This window comes from Urocitellus parryii, chromosome 5 (assembly GCF_045843805.1).
Source record: "Urocitellus parryii isolate mUroPar1 chromosome 5, mUroPar1.hap1, whole genome shotgun sequence".
Lineage (NCBI taxonomy): Eukaryota > Metazoa > Chordata > Mammalia > Rodentia > Sciuridae > Urocitellus > Urocitellus parryii.
Genome location: NC_135535.1, coordinates 130,364,036 through 130,389,198, shown reverse-complemented (window position 1 = coordinate 130,389,198; position 25,163 = coordinate 130,364,036). Strand labels below are relative to the sequence as shown.

The following is a 25,163-nucleotide window of genomic DNA, read 5'->3' as shown; positions in this document are numbered from 1 at the left end:
CATAGATAAAGCCAAAGCTCTCTAAAAGCCTGATGCTGGATTCCACTGCATCTATTGTGAAAGGTGCCTTTCTAAGGTTATTACCTTAAAGTTATTTTGGAGGGAGGGTACCAGGGATTGAACTCAGGGGCACTTAACCACTGAGCCACATCCCCAGCCCTATTTTGTATTTTATTTAGAGACAGGGTCTCACTGAATCGTTTAGTGCCTTGCTGTTGTTGAGGCTGGCTTTGAACTGGCGATCTTCCTGCCTCAGCCTCCTGAGCTTCTGGGTTTACAGGTGTGTGCCACTGGCCTGGCTACCTTAAGGTTATTACCTTAGAGGAACCAAGAGCTAACAGGAGATCCTTGCCAGGTTGTTTAATAACTGCTTTTTTATGATTAGGGATGTGGGTGTCATGCCCTTCCAGGCCCTCTGATCTGGACTCCACCTTTGCCTCAACTCAGCATACCCTTATCTACTGCCTTGGGTCTTTTGTGTGACCTCCTGCCCACCCACCCCCAAAGGCATTCATCTGCCAGTCTCATTTCCTGCTGTCTGTTCTTGACAGTGAACCTTCCGAAACTTCCTTATTTAAAACTCTACCCCAGCACTTTTTATCTTCTTCAGTTGCTGACACATGACATGGTTCATGGATTATGTGTACTGTCTCCCTCCTTAGAAGGCATGCTCCATGAGAGTGGGGTGTGGGGGAGAGGGTGGGGAGGTAAAGAGTTGAATGTCAGCTAGAAAAGGGAGAATCTGACCACCCATGGCCCAAGGAGGGCTATAGAAGAGTTGGAAGCTTCTAAATTCCTGTCTAAATTTGGGTGCTAGTCTAGGCCATGGCATGTAGTCAAGGCTGAACACCTGGTCCCCTCTGATGTGAGTCCTGGGAGTGGCAGCTGCTGGCATGCAGAGACCCTTGAGGAGCTGCTGAATTAACTCAGAGGGGAGGTGGTAAAGAGATGGTGTCCTACCAGAAAGCCAGGATTCAGGAAAGCCCCAAGGTTGGGGGCATGTTCAAGGAAGGTGGGCTTTAGGGAGGAGTTAGCTGCCTGTAGAAGCAGGTTTAGTAGGAAGGGGAAGCTGAGCTGATCATAAGGGACTTTGAGAAGACATATCAGAGAGAAAGGGAGAGGGTTCATAGAGGCAAATCTGCCCACTCCTGGGATTGTGAATGCATCAAAGCACAACCCAGATGATCTCAGCCTTGACGACAGTCTGGAGAGACTGACCTCTGATCTCATAGGCACTGACCTTCCCCATCTTGCTTTAGCTTGTTCACAGTCTCAATAGAACTACCACTGAGGTAGTCCCCATAGCCCCTCTGCCTGGGAGATCTGTGTTCTTCTTTCCTGGGGCCACCTCAGGAGAGGGCAGACCACAGCCCTCCTGGAAGGGACCTGGCCCCAAGGGAATTGTAATCTGCCAGTTGTGAACCTCCTTATGGGTAAAAATCATAGACTAAACCTTGCAGGTACAGACCACCACCCCATGAAGCTGGAGGCTTTCTAGAAGGGAGATATTCTGTCCAGCTTCCCTCCGTGGCAGGACTGTGCCCTCCAACAGCCATGCATAGAAGGGAAGGAGGCATAGATGGTCTCTAATGGCTTATTCAGGATCCTGTAGATCCCATTAGAAGGAGGCAATCAGGAGCCGCCTGGTAGTCTCCATGCTTCTCTGCCTCTGCCCCCAACCCCAATAACTCAGATATTGGTTCTGAGGAAGAACTAAATCATCAGGCTGGCACCAGCTGAAGGAGGACCCACTAAATCCCCATCCTTCAGTGTCAGAAATAGGGTGTGGAAGGTGGGAAGGGGAAGGAGAAAGGGCAGGGGCAGGCCAGGCCAGGCTCAGGGCTCATGGATATAAAGGATGCCATCTGGTGCCTCCCGGGGTGGGGAGGGCCAGAACTGGTAACAGAACTGTCCTCTGAGGAGAGCCTACCCCATGGGGACAGTGCAGTACTGGTGATGCTCAGAAGAGGTCTCAAGGGACAGGAAGGAGCCCTGGGAAGGAGAGAATGGTACTCATTATGAGAAGCCATATGCCTAGTGGCTGGTAGTTTTGAGTTTTTGCCATGTGCCTCTACATGGAACATCACACGTAATTCCCCAACCACCTGTGAGCCAAAGATCTGCAAATCCTTATCTGAGACCCTGGAGCCTTATGGATCTTGGAATTGAGAATCTTTTTATTTTTATTTTTTTAGTTGTAGTTGGACACAATACCTTTATTTTATTTGTTTATTTTTATGTGGTGCTGAGGATCGAACCCGGGGCCTCCTCAGTCGTGCTAGGCTAGTGCTCTTCTGCTGAGCCACAACCCCAGCCCTGGAATTGAGAATCTTAAACATTTTAGGGCAATAATATGGTTCACATACTGTCTGTTACTGTACATTTTATAACTACTCCCAGGATCTGGGGAGCAGCTTATAACCAAAGGCATGTGTATTTGTTTCAGAGACATGTACAAATGTTCATATTTTACAGAGTTGATGAAGATCATAAATAGACTCATGTCTCTTCCGGTTAGATTTTGTTACCCAATGAACCCTGAGAATCACAAGAAATCTGGCTTTTAGTGCTTTTTAAAATTTGAAATTGCAGCCAAAGGACTGTGGATTTGTACTCATCTCCAAACTGAGGCTTTGCGAACTTAAGTGATGAGCCAAGGTCACTGTTATGGTTTAGGTGTGGTGGCCCCCAAAATCTCATGTGTAGGAAAATGCAAGAAGGTTTAGAGGAGAAATGATTGGGTTATAGCTTTAACCTAATCAATGAATTAATCCCATGATAGGGATTAACAGTGGTAACTGAAGTGGTAGGGTATGGCTAAAGGAAGTGGGAATTGGAGTGTGGCTTTGGGGTATATATTTGTATCTGGCAAGTGGAGATCTCTCTCTCTGCTTCCTAATCATCATGTGAGCGGCTTCTCTCTGCCACATTCTTCCTCCATGATGTTCAGCCTACCTTATACCCTGAGGAATGGAGCCATCTCTCTATGGATTGAGACTGCTGAAACCGTGAGCCCCTAAATAAAACTTTCCTCCTCTACAGTTGTTCTGGTCAGGTCCTTTGGTCACAGCAGCAAAAAGAACTGGCTAATACAGTCACAGAGCTAGGAAGTGGTAGAGCTGGGCTCAGATGCAAGCTTTGTAGCCTAGCAAGGGTCTTCCTAGCCCCAACATTGCTGGAGGGGTGCTATTGTGATTAGTACACCACCATGATTTGTGGGACCATGGAAAACATGGTGCTGAGAAATCTTGTTTTTAAAAATCATAGATGGTCAGAGACTAGGCTATTTGGAATCGTGACTGAGAAGGGGACATCCCAGTTATCTCTGGAGGATCTGTGCCATGGGGTAGCTGAACTTGATCAACAGTCTCCATTTCTACCCGAGGTGCAGAGCAGTTTCAGAAACAGCATTCCACATTGGTCTTAAAGTTGCTTGAAATTCACCCTCTTATGAAAATTGCCCTGTACAAAGTACTAACACAATATTTTTAGAAAAGATTAAGCAAAGGGAGATAAGATGTTTTTAAAAACCTATAAAATAGGTTACATTTCCAACAGTATCTATTGATCAGATAGAGGAGACAATGCCAACCTAGAGACTCACAACAGCGAGCACCATCAATCATCTTGCCGTGGCCACACTAAGGTCATCCCCATATTTTTTCTTTCCCATGCCCATCTGTTGGGGTAAACACTCGTCAATACCTAGGAAAGCTTTTTGTTCCAGGCAGTGAGATAAGGACTTTAAAGACTGTGATAACAAAGTAAATGGAGAGGGGAAGCTGGCCGCTTCTGTGTCTCCAGTCTTTAGGTGAGGATCAAAGCAGAGTGAACTTGGTGGCAAAGTAAAAGAATGTACACAGAGAACATCCAATGAAATCTACGTGCACAGTGGGCGTGCAACCTGTCCCATGTACTCCACCTGTTTGTAGGCATGGCATGACTCTCCATTATATATAAGCCTGCCGTCACTGAGGAGCACGTGAGTAATAAAATCTTCCAAATCTTTCCATTGAGTCCTTTAAGTTCCTTCTTTGAGATTGGTAAACAGTATGCTGGGGGTCTTTGAGGTTCTGGGTTGAACGCCTTCCCTCAACAAGTTTCCTTTAAAAGAAGAAATTGAGATACCAAAAGCAATCTCACTTTGGAGATAGCCTGTATCCTCCCTTGAATGTGTACTTGCCTTCCTGATTAAATTTCTGCTAATGCCTCTGACTCAGATTGAAATTCTTTTCTGTGATGTTTGTGAGGGACCCCATCATCCTGAATTGAGGTCGCCCTCTCCAGGACCTTCTTGGACCTGCTCTAGTGACAGGGCATCTTATTAAAGGTGTAGCAGGGCAGAGGGGGTGAAGGGCAAGGCACAGAAGCGGAGTTAAATGAAGTCAGCCTACAGGTAAAGGAATCATCCTTGAGTTAGTCAGGGACCACCATGGGGACAAAAAGCAGATACATTCCCAAATACATGCTGTGTGTCCTTCCCTGTCCCCCTCATTCTCAATCTTATCATCTCCAGTGACCAGGTACATCATAAAACATATGACTTATCATAAACATTCTATGTTCTATGTGTATATCATGTTAGGATACCTCACATCTCTAGGAATAAACTAGATGAGGAAATGACAGTATTGGGGTATCACCGCAGACAGAAGGCAAACAGACTCCTGGGCTCTTAACCTGTGAACTTGCCAAAGCATGGTTTGTGTTTTCTTCCATCCCCACTGGAGGGCACTCTTAGAAGCTGCAACAGCCCAGTCCTATCACAGACTCATGCATACAAAGACAAAAACAAAACCGATCTTCTTGCCCCTGAACAATGAGAAACTACTAGATTTTAGCCCACCCCATAAGTCCATAAAAGCTTACATTTTCCATTGTTCAGGGAGCAGCCTGCTCTCTCTCTCTCTCTCTCTCTCTCTCTCTCTCTCTCTCTCTCTCATCAGTGCCGTCTCCCCTCTTCTTGGGAAAGAGTCAAGACATGAAAATGCAGGCCCTACTTCCTGGGGGATAGATCATAGGATTCCTTCCCAAGAGGAGACCCAAGACAAACAGCAAAGCTCTCCTTGCAGGTAATCAGCGTGAGAAACATCAAAGCAGGAGAGAGGGCTAGGCTGGAATGGTCACAGTGCCCAGGCCTGGAACACAGGTAGGGGCAAGAGTGACCAGGCTGGGCACTTTTTGCAGACACTGGATTCAAAACCTGCCTACATTTACCTGGTTAAACTGCAGACAAAGTTAGGTGGGAGTGGTTGACATTTGAGTCTGATATTGAGTTGACCGCATTTTGTTTCTTTCAAAAATAAGAAGTTTGTGGCTAGGCAGAAGCTGTTTAGAAAAATAAAGAAATCCATGATCAACTTGCACTATAGTGACTGCAAATTTTGAAGAAAACTGCCTCGTGCTGGGCTGCAGGATTTGCCAAAGGTAGTTAAAACTGAACCAGCATCCAAATCACCTTGTTAAGATGCAGGTTGCTGGGGCCCATTACTAGAGGTTTCAGATTCCTCCGGTTTGAGATTTGCATTTCTAACAAGTTCTCAGCAGGGTTTTATTTGCTCTTGCCTGGAATGCCTTCTGGTGCTGATCAACTCCTGAGAACCAGGCTGGGATGATCCCATTACTGGTCTTTGCTGCCACCATCTGGTCATTGTGGAAAATGGCATGCTGTTCTTCTGTCTCAGGCCAATTCCAAAATCCATCTGGCTGTTCATTTCAATTTTTATTTCACCAGAAGTACCTTCATTGGGATAAGTTATTTTACTTAAAAAATTCTCAATAAAGATCTTATTTTTCCATAGGCCTTTGAAAATTTTTTCCAAAATAACTGTTACCTCTGTAAGTTTTCTTTAGGGACAATTATTAATTTATCCAGCTTATCTATTTTATCTAATATATAATATATAGTATATGTTATATATAATATATGTTTCACATGTGTGTATATTATATAATGTGTGTGTGTGTGTGTGTGTGTGTGTGTGTGTGTGATATAAGGACACAACATAATCCCAAATTCTGCTTCCTGGTGGCTAGGTGGGAGTGAGATTCTGAGCTGGGGAGGGCTGAACTTCAGGGAAGAAGAAGAGCTGCTGCCAGGCATGGAGACGCCAAGGAGCAGCCCCCACCCACCTTTATACGATCATATTTTCAGCTGATGGTGTATACATCCTGCTGTCATATTTAATTCTCTGGTTCTAGGTGATGATGTTCTTCTTGTCTAGATGATTTGGTTGAGGTTGCTTCTGTGGTGGAGAGGGTGTCCTAAAGAATAAAAGTAACCCCATATGTTCTGGAGGGGAGGAGACAGATGACATACAAACAAATCTTCTGACAGCTGAGAAGTTAGAGGAGAGAGAGAGAGAGAGAGAGAGAGAGAGAGAGAGAGAGAGAGAGAGAGAGAGAGAGAACCCGTGCAATAAGGTAGAGTCTCTTTTTTTGGAGTCCTCAAATTGACCTGAGAACAAATAAGTGAAAACAGACTTAGAGGGGAGGACATTGATTTTCCTGGTAAAGGGACAGCCCATGTGAGAGGGAACCTGCTTGGGTCAGAGATCCATAGGGAACTGAGAAGTGTTGCAGTGTGAAGGTGGGAGAAGTAGAGGGAGAGTATGTTAGTCAGTTTCATGTTACTACAATAAAATATCTGAGGCATTGACTTTATAAAGAGAAAAGGGTTATTTAGCTCATAGTTTTAGAGACTGGAAGTCCAAACAGCATAGAAAAGGCTTGGTGGCCGCCCCTTGGCTGCACCACCATGGCATGGATGGCCAAATGTGGGGAAACAAGTGAGTGATTGCATCTCATCCAGGAGCAGAGAGGAGGGTAGAACAATTGCAGGCTTTATAACAGTTTTCTTGCAAGAACTATCAAGGAGTCACAGAACTACTTTCCATGGGCACACCCCCAATGACCTTTCCCACTTCTTACAGATTCCACCACCTCCCAATAGCACCATTCTGGGAAACAAGCCTCTAATAAAAGGGTCTTTGGAGGACTTTCACTATCCAAACCAGTTGAGGTCTGGTGTATTTCCCACACAGCGCCTGTTCTCAGCCTGAACCAGAGATCATCATGCCAAGGCTAACAGGAGGATTTCAAGCAAGGCTGGAATCTAGATTGACTGAGATTTGAATTTGCTTGTGTTCCCTGACTCTTCTTTACCTTGCTTTAAATAGCCATATACAGTCATTCATCCATTGCTTTCTTTGCCCATTCATCCATTTGTGTATCCATCTTGGGTCAGTTTCTTTGCAGGGCAATGGGAATGTAAGAAAAGGAGCCATGAACCCTGCTGTCCAACACCTTTCTCAGAGGTCTTGAGGAGGAGTCACTCACCCTACCTGCTTTTGTCCACGAAATCATACTCTTTCAAGGACCATCCTTCAGTGAATCTCTCCTCTGTGAGGCTCCTGCCGACGGTGGCTGCCAGAGTCAGCAGTTCTGTATGCTGCTGCCTAGGACATATGGCAGCTGAATGAATGGATGGACAAGCCAGGTGTGGTCACTTCCTTGTTATTAACCTGAGTTGATCCATTGATTTGCTGTTGGGTCATGAGAATTAAGGAAATGAGGGGAAAGAAACAAAAAGGAAATCTTGGCAGCACTTCTTCTACATCCTGTGCTCATAACTGAGAGCAACTGGCAGACTGCAATGGTCAACCCATAGTTTAGGCTCACAGGAAATATGAATGCTCTTTATTTGAATTCCAGACTCTACTTTTCAGAGGTAAGGAAAGCCTCCCCCTTCCCTTATAACTGAATCTGATATTTGGGAAAGAGAGGGTACTATGAGTTAAATGTTTCTCTCCAAATATTCATGCCTTGAAAACTTAACACCTAAAATTTTATGTTTAATGGTATTTGGAGATGAATTTTTGGGAGGGATTGATTGGGTCATGGAGGCAAAACCTCCATGGATTAATAAATCACTGAGCGAGTGAATTAGTTATCACAAGAATGAGCCTGCTAAAACATCAGTTTGCCGTATTATGTGTATCCCCTTATCATATAATGCCTTTCACCGCCTTGGGACTCTGTAGACAGTCTGCACCAGCAAGAAGGCCCTCATCCGATACAGAAACTCCACCTTAAACTTCCCAGCCTCAGAAATGTGAATGGAGCAAACATTTATTCTTTATAAAGTACCCAGTCCTGGTATTCAATTATAGCAACAGAAAACAAAGACAGAAGATTCTAGTCCTTGATGTCATTTGTCTTTGCAGTTCACAGTGGTGGAGAGGGTGGCATCCCTCATTCCTGTCGCATGGCCTCTTAGGGGCCTGTCTTCTGGGCTGTTCTTAGACTTCATGAATTGTTGTGTTGAGAGTTTGCCCAAGTGGCTCTCTGCATGGACATCTACTGCTGACATTTCCCCCAAGGACAGTCCCTGACTCTTTGCCAGGGTCTTCCCCAGGAGGCAGTCATAACTTACCTGTGCTCATGGATCCCACTGATAAGTGAGGATTTGATGCCTTTTTCTCAGCTGAAAGTAATTTACAGAACTCCTTTCTCACACTCAGATCTGCATGGGTAAAGAAAAGGGTTCCCCTCCAGAGCGATGGGCTGGCTGAGAATTAAAAGCCAAGAAAAGTAGCACTACAAAATAACTACAGGGCACAGAAGTATAGTTGCAGAAGGCGGGCAGCGATGGGCCAAGCTGACCAGACAGGTACAGCTTCTGACAAAGAAGGGAGCCCGTGCTTGCTTTATTTACATTGGAATAGATTAAAGGGATTTGATAGAAAGTTCATAACCAAAACAGGATAGAGGTGGGGGCAGGTAGGCTGCTTGGGAACTTTTGGGCAGAGCTGAGAGAGAGTTCACTTGATTTGTGCAGTCTTAATAGTGGGAGTGCCACTATAAGTTCCCAATCTACCCCCTCACTGGCTTCAATGCTGAAAAGGTCCCCACACATTTCATGGGTGGCTTCCCACACCTCTCATCTAAGTGCCTTCTTAGCTTTTGAAACTCAAAGCCAGGAAAGTTTCCCTTTTTATAATTGCTTATAGTCATCTCCTTTTCTGTGGGACCATGAACACCTGTCTTAGTCTGTTTTCTATTGCTATAATAAAATACCTGAGAATGGAAATCTTATAGAAAACAGAGGCTTATTTTGGCTCATGGTTCTATAGGCAGGAAGCCCAAGAGCATGGCAATGACATCTACTCTGTACCTGGTGGAGGGCCTCTTTCGGCATCATGACTTGATGGAGGGTATCACATAGTGAGACACAGCAGCTTGCTAACTCGAGTCTCAACTCCTCTCCTTATAAAGTCACTAATTCACCATGGGGGCCCATCCTCATACCACATTGCTACAGTTTTTATCCATTTGAATGTCCTTCATATGCCCATTTGTTAAAGGACTGGTCCCGACAGTGGCACTATGGAGAGGCAGTGGAATCTGTAAGAGATAGGGCCTAGTGGGAAGTCTTGGGGTCATTGGGGACGTGCTCTTGAAGGGGATTGTGGGATCACAGATCACTTCCTACTCTCCTTTATTTCCTGGCCCTGGGGTTTTGCTCCACCACACACTCCTGCCATAACGGGCTGCCTCACTACAGGCCCAAAGCCACAGGACACCCAGTCATGGACTGGGACCTCCAAAATGGTGAGCCAAAATAAGAATCTTTCTTCATAAGTATTTCATTAAGCTGACGAACATGTTCATCTGACCTAATTACCTCCTACAAATGCCTACTTTCAAATACCATTAACATATGCCTTGAGGATTAAGATTCCAACATGGGATCTTTTGGGGGATGCATTCAAATTATAGCACTGTCCAGTGGGAAATGACAGGTGGGGTGAGGCAGGAATAGTCAGGGAGGAATGTCCTCCTCCTCACTGTTGCATAGCAACTCAACTCTCTAGGCCCCAGAGGCTCCAACCTGTACCAGGCAGGATCCTCTCAAACACTGGGCCATTGCCATGAGTTTGCACCAACGGGTGCTATCCATGTCTATAACTAAAATCCTCTCCCATCACTCTCACCTCACTCAGACCATACTCCTTCCTTTCCTTCCAGCGTATGTCACTCCCTTGGTTTGAAGCTCTTCCTATGGTGGCTAAGGCTGATCAAGTAGGCCTGAGCTGGGGTTTGAGCCCCAGGAGCTTAATCTGGGTCAATTCATCTAAGGGGACCTAATAGGAAGAGCAGAGCAGAATGAGCTACCGACTTTGGGTCACACCTTACAGAGTCATGTACTGCTCAAGCTAAAATCCCTCTAAGAGGACACCCCAAAATATGTGACTTAAAGAACAAAGTTCCCCAGTGAAGTTTCCAAGTCAGCAGGAGGTTCTATTCCATGTGGTCATCAGGGCGGGCGCTCAGTTCTTTTCATTCTATTTTCCCATTACCCTTCTGGCAGGTATATCAACCTTGACTGCATAGTAAAGTCACCAAAGAAGATTTTTAAAAATCCAGGCATCCAAGTCCCATTTTAGACCAATTAATCTGAATCTCTGCATGTGAGACATAGGTTTTGGTGTTATTTAAAGGTGCCCTGGCAATGCGAATATCCAACATGTTTGAGACATGATTTTAGATCAAAGGTTCTTAGACTTTAGCATGCATCAGAATTACCTGCAGGGCTTAAAATCACAGAGTGCGAGGTTAAACAAATTAAAGTTCTAATTTTTCCTGGTATATAGTCTAATATTAATTTCTAATACATTTCTGGGTAGTTGCTGCTATTGCTGCTCTGGGACCACAGTTTGAGAGATACTATGCTGGATTCATGAATAAAGCTGGGTCCTTGCTCCATCTGGGCTTAGTTTGTGGAAAGGGACAAGGGAGGCATTTGTCCAGATTCCAAGGCCATTACCATCCAGACAGTTTCCAGTAGGAGACCCAAAAAAAAAAAAAAAAAAAAAAACACTCTGCATAGCTACTTAATTGTTTGGCATCTGGGGCTCACTTTTACCAGATGACCAAGGATTTTATGCCTTTCTGTTAATTATTTCTCCCTCTAGGTTCAACCCAGTCTAGCTAGAAGAAGGCTGTCTTAGTCTGTTTTCTGTAGCTATGCCAGAATCCCTGAGACTGAGTAATTTATAAAGAATAGAGATTTATTTTGCTCACAGTTCTGGAGAATGGGAAGTCCAAGAGGTTGGTGCCAGCATTTAGTAAGGGCCTTCTTGCTTCCTCAGAACAAAACAGAAGATATCACATGGTGAGACACAGCAAGTGAGCCAGAAATGGCTTACTTTTACAACAAAGACACCCCTCCATAACCTGTTAATCCATTCAAGAACCAAGTTGCCTTTCAAAGGCCCCACTTCTCAACACTGATGCACTGTGGACTAAGTTTTCAACACACGAATCCTGGGGAAGTACCCAAATCGTAACATGGGTAAAGAGCTGAAGGGGCTGGGTTTGCAGCTCAGTGGTGAAGCTGCTGGCTTAACATGTGTAAGGCACTGGGTTCAATCCTCAGCACCACATAAAAATAAACAAATAAAACAAAGATATTGTGTCCATCTACAACTAAAAAAAAATTTTGGAAGAAAAAAGGAGCTGGAAAACAGTGAAGATGATGACTGTGTTCTTCCTCAAACAATTTCATCTTCCAGGTATCCTCATCTGAGATAGGGAGGGACCAAGGCAGAGAGCAGTTTTAAATTGGTTTAATTTATAAAAGGGTTGTTACACTGGTATAAAATGGAATTATATTTTTATTATACTGGGCTGCCAAGGATGTGTTTATTCATTATCTAAGTATAACTAGAAAAGTTATAGAATCTATCTAAGATTTTAAATTTAGGGTTAAAGATAAATAGCCTGCAGAGCAGGTTTAAAGGCACATAGGAAAAGTTATAAAATTAGTCTCTGCTGACATCCTATGGATCCTGTTCATTAAAATAACTGATTAAGTGATGTAAGTGAAAATACTGGAGTAGATGGTTCCCAGGGCCCGTTTTTCCACAGAAATAGGGGAAAACCCAGCAGACGCTGTCTGAATCGACTTCTTCAGAACTCTGAAGAATAGGCGGAAGTTTACAGCAACCAAGAAAATCCTGAATCAAGGGGAGGGGGGTACTTAGGAATAGTTAGGAAAGCTCTGCCTTGGCCTGTCAGTGGCCTTAAAGATGGCAACCTGAGCTCCCAATGCGGGACCCTGGCCCATGCTTCCAGAGTGATCAGAGTAGACCTTTTCTGATATAATTGTGATTTCCTGCATGATCACGCCCTGCCTTCTCTATCTTATCTAAAATCAAGCTGTATGAAAAGAACAAAAGATAATACTGGCCTATTATATACATCTGCTCAGGCATTGTGAAAAAATGCAAAAATAATAAAAGCTTTTTAGATTTTAAAGATTGTTGATAATGGAATAAAATCCAGATTCCTGAACCTGCAGCACACAGTCAATGCACTCATGTGGAAAACACACAAGTGAACATGCATTACAGAACTCTAGCTTCTGTCTGGTCTATTCCTATTGATTTACTCTGAAGTTTTACATGACCTAGGATGCAGATGGAGATTTAATAAAATAAAGGTACATGACATATTTCTGATCTAATAACCAACTTTAAGAAGAAGTACAGTGGAATGATACAAGATGTTTTGTATCTTTCCAAACATTTAAAGCTAATTTGATTTTTGTTATAATTTGATATTTTAATTAACAGTATGCTGAAGACGAAATTGACTGAATGATAGTTGGGTCCATAGGTCCAACTGTCTTATTGCTAAGTATACAAAATGAATCCAGTAAACACTTTCCACTTCTAATGGCCTGAAAAACCTACTTTAAAAAAATTCAGGTACAGCTAAACTGGGCTGAGGATGGCTACAATAAATGAAAGTCAAGCCACCAAAACTCTAAAACACAAACACTTTCTATCCAGGATAAAAAAAAAAAAAAGAAAGAAAAAAGAAAAAAAAAAAGAGCATCCAAAGCAAAGAGAACCAAGACTGACCAAGTAACCAGTCAAAAACCAATTCTCTGTTATTCAAGCTAATAGTTACTTCATTATTATTGGTGGTTCCTAGAGTCACAGCTTTGATGTCAGATGTGACAGTGAATCCATAGGTCATTGCAGGCAATTTACTGGTCATTTCTTTTCCATTTGTAAAAACTGCACCGTTGGTGATCTGGCTGTAGAGATTCTTATCCATTCTGCTTCTCTCTGAATGTTAATGTCTGTGCACAGAAATAGGTTGGAGCGCTGGCATAGAGAACACCTGAGGATTCAGAATCATCCCAGAGTGCTGTACTTCTTCAGCTGTTCAGGCTGAATCCCTCAGAGCCAGTTGTCCACTCATGAGGCACCTATGTGGGGGATGTTCCAAGGACTCCACTCCTGTCAACTATCTCGTCCGGTGCAGACTCTAAAATGATAATCAATATTGTGGTCTCTGTGCAATACTCTGAATTCAGTTTCAAAATGATTTGAAGTATATTTGTAGAACTGGAGCCTGTCATCTTGGGCTTAAAGTGGTCATCCACCTGACACCATCTTAGTATGATGCCTCCAGGTTTCTCTATTAGTTCTTCTGTCTGCACTGGTAGGTGAGATGCTACTATTTCATGCTTTAAAATAATGTCTTTATGTTAGAACTGAATCAGCCAACTAAGCAGATAAACAAGGCATATCAACCAGTAAAGGCACTTCTGGTAAACTGTCCAACTGAATGTGTGAAGCCTTCATGGTAAAGCTCCACTGTTTCTCATTGTGCTCTTCTATACCACTAAGAATGGCAATCTCCCCTTCCTGGACCAAATCCTCTGCAGTGTTCACTCCACGTTTCATGAGCTTCTGGCAGTCATCTAGTGGTTGAATGGATTCCCGTTTAATGGTGTTCCCTACTTACAAAAGGGTCACAAATCATTTGTCCAGGAGCTTACCAGGCTTCCCTTTAAGTCATTAACTTGCCATTTGAGGACATCCCTTGTCTGTGATGCACTCTTTTTGATTTCTGTGCCTCCTGCAGCCCCTGCAGTCTGTGGTCCAGTGCAGGCTGGTAGCTCTACACGTCCTCCATGTTCTTGTGGACCTCCTGCAGCAGGAACTCTGGGTCAGCTCCACTACCGCTCTCATCAGGCAGTGTAGCTGCTGTGGCATAGAGCCTAGAGCAGGTAGGAGGAGCAAGTAACCCTTATTTTACTTAATAATGGCCCCACAGTGTAAGAGTATTTATGTTGGCAATTTTGTTATTGTATAATGTTATAATTGTTCCATTTTATTATTATTGGATTTGTTATTAATCTCTTACTTTGCCTAATTTATGAATTAAGCTTTGCCATAGGTATATATGTATAGGAAAACACACAAACACACAACAAACAACACACACAGAGGTATAATATGAGGAGTTTGGGCACCCACTGGGGTTTTGGAACATATCCTCCCTCCATTGATAAGTAGGGACCACCATAATGGCCAAGGACTCTCCAAGTTTGACATTATATTACACACATAAGAAGCTCAACTGACTCAAAGGATAAACACAAAGCTATCCATACAGAGCACATTATAATCAAATTGTCAAAAGCCAGAGAGGACAAAAGAATCTTGAAAGTAGCAAGAGAGAAGCAACCTGTTAAACACAAGGGTCCTCCTTAAGATTAAGAGCTGAATTGTGTTCAGAAATCAAAGAGCCACCGGGAGTTGGATGACAGATCTAAAGTGCTGAATAGAAAAAAATCCTGTGGACCAAGATTTCAGTATTTAGCAAAAGTATCCTTCAAAATTAAAAGAGGAATTGACATTCCTAGATAAACAAAAAGTAATAGGGTTTGTTACTAGTAGACCTGCTCTACAAGGACTGTTAATGGGAGCACTTCAGGCTGAAGTGAAGACACTAGACAATAATTCACAGCCATCCAGAGAAATATAGAATTCCAGCCAAGATAATCCAAAGGTAATACAAAAGCTAGTATTATTAGATTTTGGTATGTAATTCTACTTTTCGTTTTTTATATGATGTAAAAAAACAAATGTTTAAAGTAATACTTATAAATCTATGATAATAGACAATATATAAAAATGCAATTTGTGACAACAGCAACATAAAATGAGTCAGAAAGAGCAACAGAGGTGCAAAGTTTCTGTATACTACTGAAGCTAATTGATGACAATTCAAATTAGATTGTTATAAATTTAGGATGCTAGTAGTAATTCTCATGGTAACCACAAAAAATAAAATCTAAAAACTGAAGAACAGGAAATGAGAAGGGAATCAAAGGGGTAATTACAAAAAGAAACAAAAGGCAAAAAGAGGAATAGGAAAAATATAAGATACACAGGAAAAAAAATAGTAAAATGACAGAAATAAGTGTTTCCCAGTAAGTAAATACTTTAAATGTAACTTGATCAAGCTCTCTAATCAAAAAGCAGTGATTGGCAGATGGAATTTTAAACAATGATCCAACCATTATAAGCTATCTACAGAAAACTCATTTTAGATTCAAAGACACAAATAGGTTGAATATGAAGGTCAGAAAAACATATTCAATATTCCAAGCAAATTATATTCAAAACAGAGTCGGAGTGGCTATAATAATATCAAAAACAAAACAGACTGTAGGGAAAATTGTTATAAAAGATTGTTACAAAAGATAAAGAAGGCATTATATGTTAAGAAAGGAGTCAATTAATTAAGATATAACTATTAGCAGGGTGTGGTGCATGCCTGTAATCCCAACAACCCTGGAGGTTGAGGCAGAAAGATCACAAGTTCAAGGTCAGCCTGGGCAACTTAGTGAGACCCTGTCTCAAAATAAAAAATGAAAAGGGCTGGGGATGTACCTCAGAATAAGGTGGGCAGTCCAGGTGAGAATGAGAGTCATCGTTATGACCTGAAGAAAAATAGGGTTATCCAGGAGAAAATAACACAGGAGAGGGGTTTGGAGCCTGGGGTCTGTCCATGGACAGAGAGGACAGTGGTGGAAAAGACCAAGGAGAGGGCAAAGATCCTATCAATGGGGCAAAGGTAGATCACAGAAGTGGTCTATGTGAAAGTGTGGTTTTGCAAACACAACGTGAGCCAAGGGGGCAGATATGACAAAGGAAAGCCGTCCGAGACAAGAGTGAGAGTTTGTGCAGCCAAGGACAGAAGTTGGGTAGCAGTGGGGCTAAGTCTGTCCAGCTCATTCCTCAGGTTCCCACAGTGATCTAAGCCAGGTCCAAGTTATGGAACCATGTATGTTCACCAGGTGGAGGTCCTCAGGTCTTGTTTTCCTGAAAGAAAAATTTCAGCTGAGAGACACAGTTAGAAAAGCATAAAGGGTTTATTTAGTGGAACAGAAGCAATGCTCTGAAGTATGTGGAACACACTGCCTCCAAGGGGAAAGGGTGGGTTTTCTTCTTTCTGTACTCTAGGGAGTACCATATAGGGTCTTATTTACCTAGGTACAGTTGTATTTGTAATGTTAAATTTAAAAGTCAATAATTGTATATTGAACAAAAGAGGACTGAGAAGGAGTGAAGGAAGAGAGAGACTTAAGGAGAAAGATGTATGATACAATACTATATCACAGAGAGATCTGATTTTCAAAAGGTTAATTTATCACCAAATTTAATGATCTGATTCTGTCTCCAGCTCTCTCCTTTGTGCTGTGATCTCTCTCCCTCTCCCTCCCCGCCCTCCCCGCCCCTTCTCTCTCTGTCTAATTCACACACATACACATCACAAAGTCTAGCACCTGAGGTTCATAGTTGTGAAGTTTTAGTTGTGGTCTGTTCAATACATAGAGAAACAGTAGAGATCTTTGGAAATGATTGGATCATTTGACATTTTGAAATAACGGTTTCATCCCACATCTTATAAATGGCTAAAAATTACTCAGAACTCTGTGTTGACCTACCTATCCATGCTCAGCCAGGGACTGACTAGGTATTATTTAGCTCTCATGTCCTAATGATGTTTGGAACAGTCTTTCACTCTTTGGCAAAACTTGTTTTCTGCATCCTTGGTGAAAATTCTGGTTCTTAGCCACGACATTTATAAGCCTTTCATTCTTGTTTTCTATTTTCCTCCCCCATTTGATAGTTCTGGCCTCATTACACTAGAATTTTCCTGTTTCCCAGTGACCACCACCCTTACTTTATTTAGTAATAGCCAAAGTCCAAGAGTAGAGATGCTGGCAATTCAGATATGCCAAAGAAAAGTCATAAGGTGCTTCTGTTGTGGTTCAGATGTGGTGTCCCCCCCCAAAAGCTCACGCGTGAGATAGACTATACAAGAAGATTTGAAAGAGAAATGATTGGGCTATAATCTTAACCTAATCAGTGAACTGGTCCCTGATGGGATTAATTGGGTGGTGACTAAAGGCAGGTAGGGTGTGGCTGGAGGAAGTGGTTCGCTGGGGGTGTGGCTTTGGGGAATATATTTTGTACATTCTTCTGCCATGAAATTCTGCCTCACCTCGAGCCCTGAGGAAAGGAGCCTTCCTTCTACAGACCAATATCTCTGAAACGGTGAGCCCTCAAGTAAACTCCTCTTCTTTTACAGTTGTTCTGGTCAGGTCTTTTAGTCGCAGCAGTGAAAAAGCAGAGTAAAACAGCTTCCTTTAAGTGAAAAGGTGAAAGATCTCACCTTAGTAAGGAAAGAAAAATAATCATGTGCTGAGGTCGGTAAGATCTACCAAGAATGGGTGGGGGTGGGGGGAGAAACAGAGAGCACATTCACATGATCATTAAGTGTATTATTATAATTGTTCCATTTTATCATTATTTGTTGTTAATTTCTTACTGCGCCTAATTCATAGATTAAACTTTATCATAGGTACATAAGAGGAAAAAACAATAGATAGGGCTTGGTACTACCTGCTGTTTCAGATGCCCACTGGGGGACTTGGAATGCATCCCCCACAGATAAGGGGAGATCCCTGTAACACTGAATTCACTCCGACCTCAACTTCTCTCTCTGCGCACCCCACTGTAGGCCGACTCATGCTGGCCTTTCTTGGCGATGGGGGCTCACCTTCAAGATCACTTTCTCAGTGTAGCCTTATCTGACTAGTGACCAGTCTTTCCAAGTTCCTCTTCTCCCACCAGGCACAGTCCCTCTACAGGGCCTTCCTTCCATGTTCCTCAGGGTATTTACCTCTGTCTGACTTTATTGCATTATTTTCTTTCTCTATTGAAACATAAGCTCCAAGAGAGCCAAAAAACGTACTTTTGTTATTTGCTGTCATATCCTCAGTGTCCAGAGCAGTGCAGGTGCATAGGAGGCAAGGTAAATAAGCACTGATGAGTGAAAGAAGGAAACCAAGGCTCGGAGGTATTTGTTTGCTTGCCAGGATGCACATCAGTGCCTGAGCTGGACACCAGCCCACATTTTCTACATTTGCTCCAAAGCTCCTGCTTTTCTATGGGCTCAATGACTATCAGGAGAAGAGCCCCAGAAACTTCTCCTCTATAGAGCCCAATGAGGTGCCCTTGCTGAGGACTTTCAAGATCATCTAGGGACATGTACTCAGTATCCTGTGGTTGAGTCTTTGGAATATTTGAGTAGCCAGTCTTGCTGTGGGCAGGAGTGATCTTGAGTATGGATGGTGCCAATGGTGGTGCCCAGCAGTGTGGTCTTTGCCCCACAGAATCTGGCTGTGCCTGGGATCTAGGACCTGGCTGTTCTTCTACAAGCCTTCAACCATAGAGAAATGATTTAGTGAACCATCGGATGGTCAATAGCAGGAAGGTAGGATTCAGAATTTCAAGTGTTTAGAGAAAGCTTTCAAAGTACCTGGGTTGTATATGGTTAAGCAGTTGTGGTCTGACTTGCCCTAAAACCATATATAGGGTTTCTGGGGTTAGATATTTACATTTTGATGGCTAAGTGTGGCAGGGGCAGGGAAATCTGAGGCTCTGAACAGAATAGGCCATCTTGTAAAAGGGACGTTTATGAGGATAGTACCACAATCCTCAAATGATCCTTAGCTGAGTCTGAGGACTCATGGAGGGAGAAAGGACATGAAGACATTTTTAGGCCTAAGAGGTTATTTGAGCAAGAACAAACGAAGGCAGAGAGGTAGGGTTAATTCCACAGGAGCGCTGGCCCACAGGATCTAGGGACAAATGGAGCATAGAATCAGCAGCAGGAGTGAACAAAGGCCACTCCAACCCTCTTCTGCAGGCCAGGAAACTTTGGAAGGTCTTACCCCTCAGAGGCCCTGCCAAGAGGAGAAACCTGGGCAAAATCTCCCAGTGGGGCTTAGACCTCAGCTTCACCTAGTCCTTGATGTGTGACTTGGGAACCTCGGCTTGTTCACCTGAAAAGTGGGATTAATAAAAACAATGAAGAATTGTCCAACAATGAAAAATTGTCAAAGGATATGATGAAAATACTGTGAAAGGCTGCAGAGCAGTGTCCAGCCCCAGGCCTTCCCTGAATGGCATACCCCCAGCTCAGCTCTGTGAACCTCCTTTCCACAGACTTCCGGAAGCCAGCAATGCATCCCAGAAACTCCCAAGGAAACAGCCCCCACCCCCAGATTCACTAGAATAAAAGAAGAAGGCTCCTGATAGGAGAAGATGCTTGGGCACCAATTCTGCTTCCCCCCCATCATACCCCAGCAGCCCACCCCAAGTCAATAACACCTAGAAAGCCACCATTTCTTTATGACTTCTTCTTCTCTGTCAAGGCTAGTGTGCTTAAGAGCCACACACTGCTGTGTGCTTGGGCAGTCCCCCCCATCTTGCTGCCATGCCACAACCTTGTATTTTTCTAGTTTTATGATGTCAAAGATGACTCATTAGGTCGGTGTTAGCTTTACTGATTAATCTTACTTATGCACATGTCTTATTTCTCCCGGAAGATTTACTGGGAGCTTTCATTTCTGCTACACTAGGAACAAAATCACAGGCAAGTCTCTGAAGCATTGCATATTGCAGACTCCATCTCTTTGGCCCTCCACATTAATTTCCTTCAAATGACACCAAGGGGCCAATATGCTGCACGCACACCTTTGCTTTGATGAAATTTTTGCTTTCATTTCTAATCATTTGTGGAAAAAGCTCTTGCTTGAGTTTGTTTAGACCTTTTGGGCAGGGAATTGATCTCCAAGCCACTTCCAAATTGCTTCCACTTTGGAAACTTGCTGAGCCCAGTATTTTCTCTGCTGGACCAAAAGGTTCAGTTCCTTTATCAGATGGAAACCAATACACACCACACTGGCTATGATTTCCAGTCCTAATCCTTAATAAGGATTTCAAATCTTTAAATTAAAGCCATGATCCCAAGGTATTAATTGTTTGAAAGGAGTTTACACCTTTTTCTTGAATATTGGTTTGAATTTTTCCTGGCACATTTGCTGAGTTCTACATCCTGACTTCTGCCCCTACCTGTGTCACTTCCACGTTGGCCCCCTAGGCTAGAGTAGCCAACTACAAATAAAATATTAGATCTCTTCAGTGAGAAACATGAAACAGTGTAAGTTCTGGAAAACAATATTACCATAATACTCCACAACAGTTATTCTGGTGAGCAGAAAGTCAAGATGATAGTCAGGAATAGCCACGAGGTAGAGGGAAACACAAGAAAACATTGGTCAACAGAAGGAACCATTCTGAGGATGTCACCTAGGAGGAGGAGCTTCCTTGAGAGAGGTGGAGTCAGAAATGTATCATCACCCATACTCTCGCTTTGCAGCAGGAGAAAATGGTAAAACGAACAGGCAGGAAACTTGAGCTTCTTAGAGGGCAGTTCTCCCTGCAGCAGGGCTGATACACTACAGGACAGAAATCAAGCCTCAACAAGGTCAGGAAAATTCCTCTGTAAGGGACTGGGATGGATGAACTAAATGATAGTGAGACATATACTGCCTAGTGCTCAGACTCCCACCAAAAAAGGGGAGGACAATAACCTGATTGGACCACAGAGCAAGTGGGTGAAGAGCTCCTGGACACTGAGTGCCTTACCCAGGATTGGTTAGTAGGCTAGCTCTCTTGACCCTGTTTGTATGGACAAACCCCTATACCTTTATTTTACTTATTTATTTTTATATGGCACTGAAGATTAAACCCAATGCCTCACAAGTGCTAGGCAAATGCTCTACCACTGAACTAAAACCCCAGTCTAGAGAGTGAAATCTTTTATGTGTGTGTGTGTGTGTGTGTGTGTGTGTGTGTGTGTGTGTGTGTATTTAGTTGTTGATGGACCTCTTTATTTTATTCATTTATTAATAGGCAGTGCTGAGAATTGAACCCATTGCCTCACACATGCTAGGCAAGAGCTCTACCACTGAGCTACAATCCCAGGCCCAAGAGAGTAAAATCTTTTAACACTTTGAACAAACTTAAAGTTTTATGAAACAAAAGCAACATCCAAAAGATGATAAAATGAGGGCTGGGAAGCTGAGCTCAGTGGGAAAGGATTTGGCCGTGCCTGCACAGGGGTGAGGCTCTCCCTGGGTTAATTCCTAGGGGAAAAGGGAAGATAAAATAAAAGAGAAAGGCTGAGGGTGTGACCCAGTGATCTAGAGCATTTGTGGAGCATACACAAGGCCCTGAGTGTTTTCCCCATCATAGCATCACAAAAGAAAAAAAAAAAAAAAAGAAAGAAAGAAAGAAATGTATTATCTAGTGTGGATCCTGGAGGCCACCTCTCAACTTCTACCCCGGTCTCCAGGTTGCTGGGGAGATAAGCCCTTTCCCAGCCAACTCTGAGGATTCTGGTTCCAGTGGCCTGAAGTTGGCCTGGGATTCTGTATTTAATGTCAACACCAATAACAGCTGACATTTGATAAGAGACATATGCCAGTCATTGTCCTCAATTTTTCGTATATATATATGGTCCCTGATTTATGAGGGTTTGACTCATAATTTTTAACTTCACAATGATGGAAAAGCAAGAGGCCTTCAGTAGAAATTGTACTTTGAGTTTAGAATTCTGATCTTTACTTGGGATAGTGACACACAGTAGGAAACTTTTAGCCATGCTGGGCAGTGACAGTGAGTTGTAGCTCCCAATCAGTCATGTGGTCATGATGGTAAACAACTGATATGTTACTGTGCTGCGTTGCTAAGTTAGAGTTTTGATAGGCTAAACGTATTAAGTACATAGTCAACTTATGATATTTTCAACATACAATGGGCTTATTGGGACATAACTTCAGTGTAAGTTAAGGAAGATCTATATATTAAATTATTTAGTCTTTACAAAATCTCTGTGAGGTAGGAACTTATGATAATTGGAATTCTAAGATAATCCCCAGTGACCCTTTGTCCGTGTGAGCTATTCGTTTGGAGAGTGGGCAGAACCTATGCTTAGGTTATCTCTCCTATGATTTTATTAAATTATATAGCACAAAGGGGCTTTGAAAATATAATGAAGATCTCAAGTATATTGACCTTAATATAGGGAGATTATGTTTAGTGGGTGAGCCTCAGATGAGTCCTTAAAAAGGCTTGGTCTCTTCTTGATGAAAGAGATTTGAAATGTGAAATGAATTGGACACGAGAGAGATTCTCTATGCCTGGCTTTAAAGATGGAGGGGGCTATATGGCAATGAATGCAGGTATCATTCTAGGAACTGACAATCAGCAAGGAAATGGGGGCTTCAGTTCTACAACTGCAAGGAACTGAATTCTGCCACAACAGGTGATCTTGGAAAGGGGTCCTGGGCTCCACATGAGAATGTAGCATTGGCCAATTCCTTGATTTGAACTTTGTGAGATACTGAGCACAATACAGTCATGCTGAACATGAACTTCTGATCTACAGAACTATAAGCTAATAAATAGTTGTCAAGCAGCTAAATTTGCAGAACCGTGGGCTAAGGATGTAGCTCATTGATAGTACTTGTTTAGCATGTGCATACACACACACACACACACACACACACACACACACACAAATGTGGCACTTCTCATAGTAACAGACACCCAAGATGGATCTTGGTACTGTAAAGTGTCGTATATCCATAAAAAGTGCCCAAAATGTGGGCTGAGGCTGAAGGAATTATTTTGGGGGGAATTTTGAAAATCATGATAGAAAAAACTTAAGTTATCCTGAACAGACTTAGTAGAAATATGAGATTTAATGATGCCACTAGCAAGGGCTCAGAGAAGGAAATGAGGACTATTTCATTGGAAAACAGAGGGAAAGGACTCCTAGTTATGTAGTGACAGAGGGCAGAGTTATCTATTGAAGTTCTGTGGAGAATTTGTAATAAACTTGAATGTTTATATATTCTCAGAAATGAAAATATATGTATGTGGGGGTATATTTCTCTATATACTCTATCATATATATATTATTGGTTATATTTACATTCTTTTGATTCTGCTTCTCTGGAGAACCCTAATTGATATAGACTCATTTCCCTAGATGTGACATTAGAGACTTCTCTGCTATTCAGATCCTCAGCTGTGGACTCTCCAGGAAGGGCTGGACCTCAGCCCTCTTCTCTGGGGATGCTCTCAGCTCTAGGAGTTGTAGCTGCACATTAAAGCCACTATTCTGATGTTCTTTAGAGTTCTCTCTACTTATTTTTACCAGCTAATCCCTATTACTCTAATCCCCTGTTATATTAATAATTCTTTATGTCAAAAATTTCTTAATCAAATGATGGTGTGGTTTTCACTCTTCTGTCTGGATCCTGATTGATACCAGGCGTCCTCCCAGGAGAAAGACAACAGAGACAGATATTTGAGTTGCTATGGTCAGGCCTTTGAGCTTGAGTGCAGTTCTCAGCTCCTTGTTCATGGGAGATGGGGTGCCAGTAACCCACAGCACGTGGGTCATGTTGTTACCTATGGTTGGCAGTGATGAAGTATCAACAGAAGCAAGTTCTCGGTTCTCGGGAGTCCAAGTGCTTGCTGGACTGACCTGCTTTGGTAATGATGATGATTCCAAGGACTCTGATATAAGATCATTTTCTATTTTAAGCACACTTGAATACTTACAAATAGAAAGTAGGCAGCACAGGTTCCCTATCAACTCAAGTCACAGTCTGAAAACTGGATTGCTTAAAAAAAAATCTCATTTCTTATAACTGAGCTGATAACATTTAAAAATCAAACAGAAAATTTATTTTTTTTTGCAGAGTTGCACTTAAATTTTAGAGCATTGGTGGTAAAGAATGTGATTCTGAAATCTAGAATGGGAAAATCTTGTTGGACCCAGAAAAGAATGACAATCATGAACCTCTAAATTGCTCTGCAGGGGCTGGAGATGTGGCTCAGCGGTAGTGCGCTCGCCTGGCATGCGTGCGGTCCGGGTTCGATCCTCAGCACCACATACCAACAAAGATGTTGTGTCCACCGAGAACTAAAAAAAAATAAATATTAAAATTCTCTCTCTCTCTCTCCCTCTCTCTCTCTCTCTCTCTCTCTCTCCTCTCTCACTCTCTCTTAAAAAAAAAAAAAAACTGCTCTGCAATGCCCTTACCTGTGGAAGAATTTTGCCCTCTGGTAACATGAAGTTTCCTTTGTCTGAAAATCTTGTGTAAAACTTCACCCAAGGCAGAAGTCTTTAAGAGGGGTGCTCATATTCCTCAGAATCCACCCAAACCACCTTTTGTTGCCACTAGATCCATAACTAATGTCAAATCTCAGCATCCTTCAGGGGAACAGTTATACACAATGACTTCTCTCCCTTGAATAACTTACACATAAATAATTACAAGATTTTATTAGTGTATATAGTCAGAAGCCTGGGAGACATGAATAGGAGTAGATCCTAGGATGTTAGATCAAGCAGGGTAGAATATAACACTAAACTAAGCCTCATTCATTGATATGGGTGCATCTCAATGGGTGTAATACATTCTGGACTTAATGCATTAGCTCATGCAGCTGGAGGTGATTCTAATAGCTTTCTTTGTTGATTGAAACTTGGGCATGATTGACCTATATTTAGTGAGGATAGCATGCTAGAACTTCCCTGGCATGATTCAAAGAATGAAATTCAAAGGCTATGGAGATAGAAATGTTGGACAGGACTTATCTACTCCCTCCCAACTACATTTTCAGAGAAGGTTCAGAAGATATTCCGGTCACTAAGGCATTGAGAAATACACCAGTGAGCAAAGCATCTGCACTCCTGAATGGTTCTGGTTCATTTCTTTAATAGTTCACACATTTCTGTAGGAAATGTTGATAACTAAGATGAAATCCCTGAATAGCACAGACCACAACTGTCCAAGACACATATACCCTAAAGGGCAGCATAGATGTTAAGGCACTCAGAATGACTTGACCCACAGA

At 42.6% G+C, this 25,163-nt stretch overlaps 1 pseudogene; it reads right to left on the bottom strand.

Annotated features, from left to right (window-relative positions):
* Positions 1-11,872: 11,872 nt before the first annotated feature.
* LOC113198188 (cytokine receptor-like factor 3 pseudogene) lies at positions 11,873-15,802 on the bottom strand (annotated as a pseudogene).
* Positions 15,803-25,163: the final 9,361 nt, after the last annotated feature.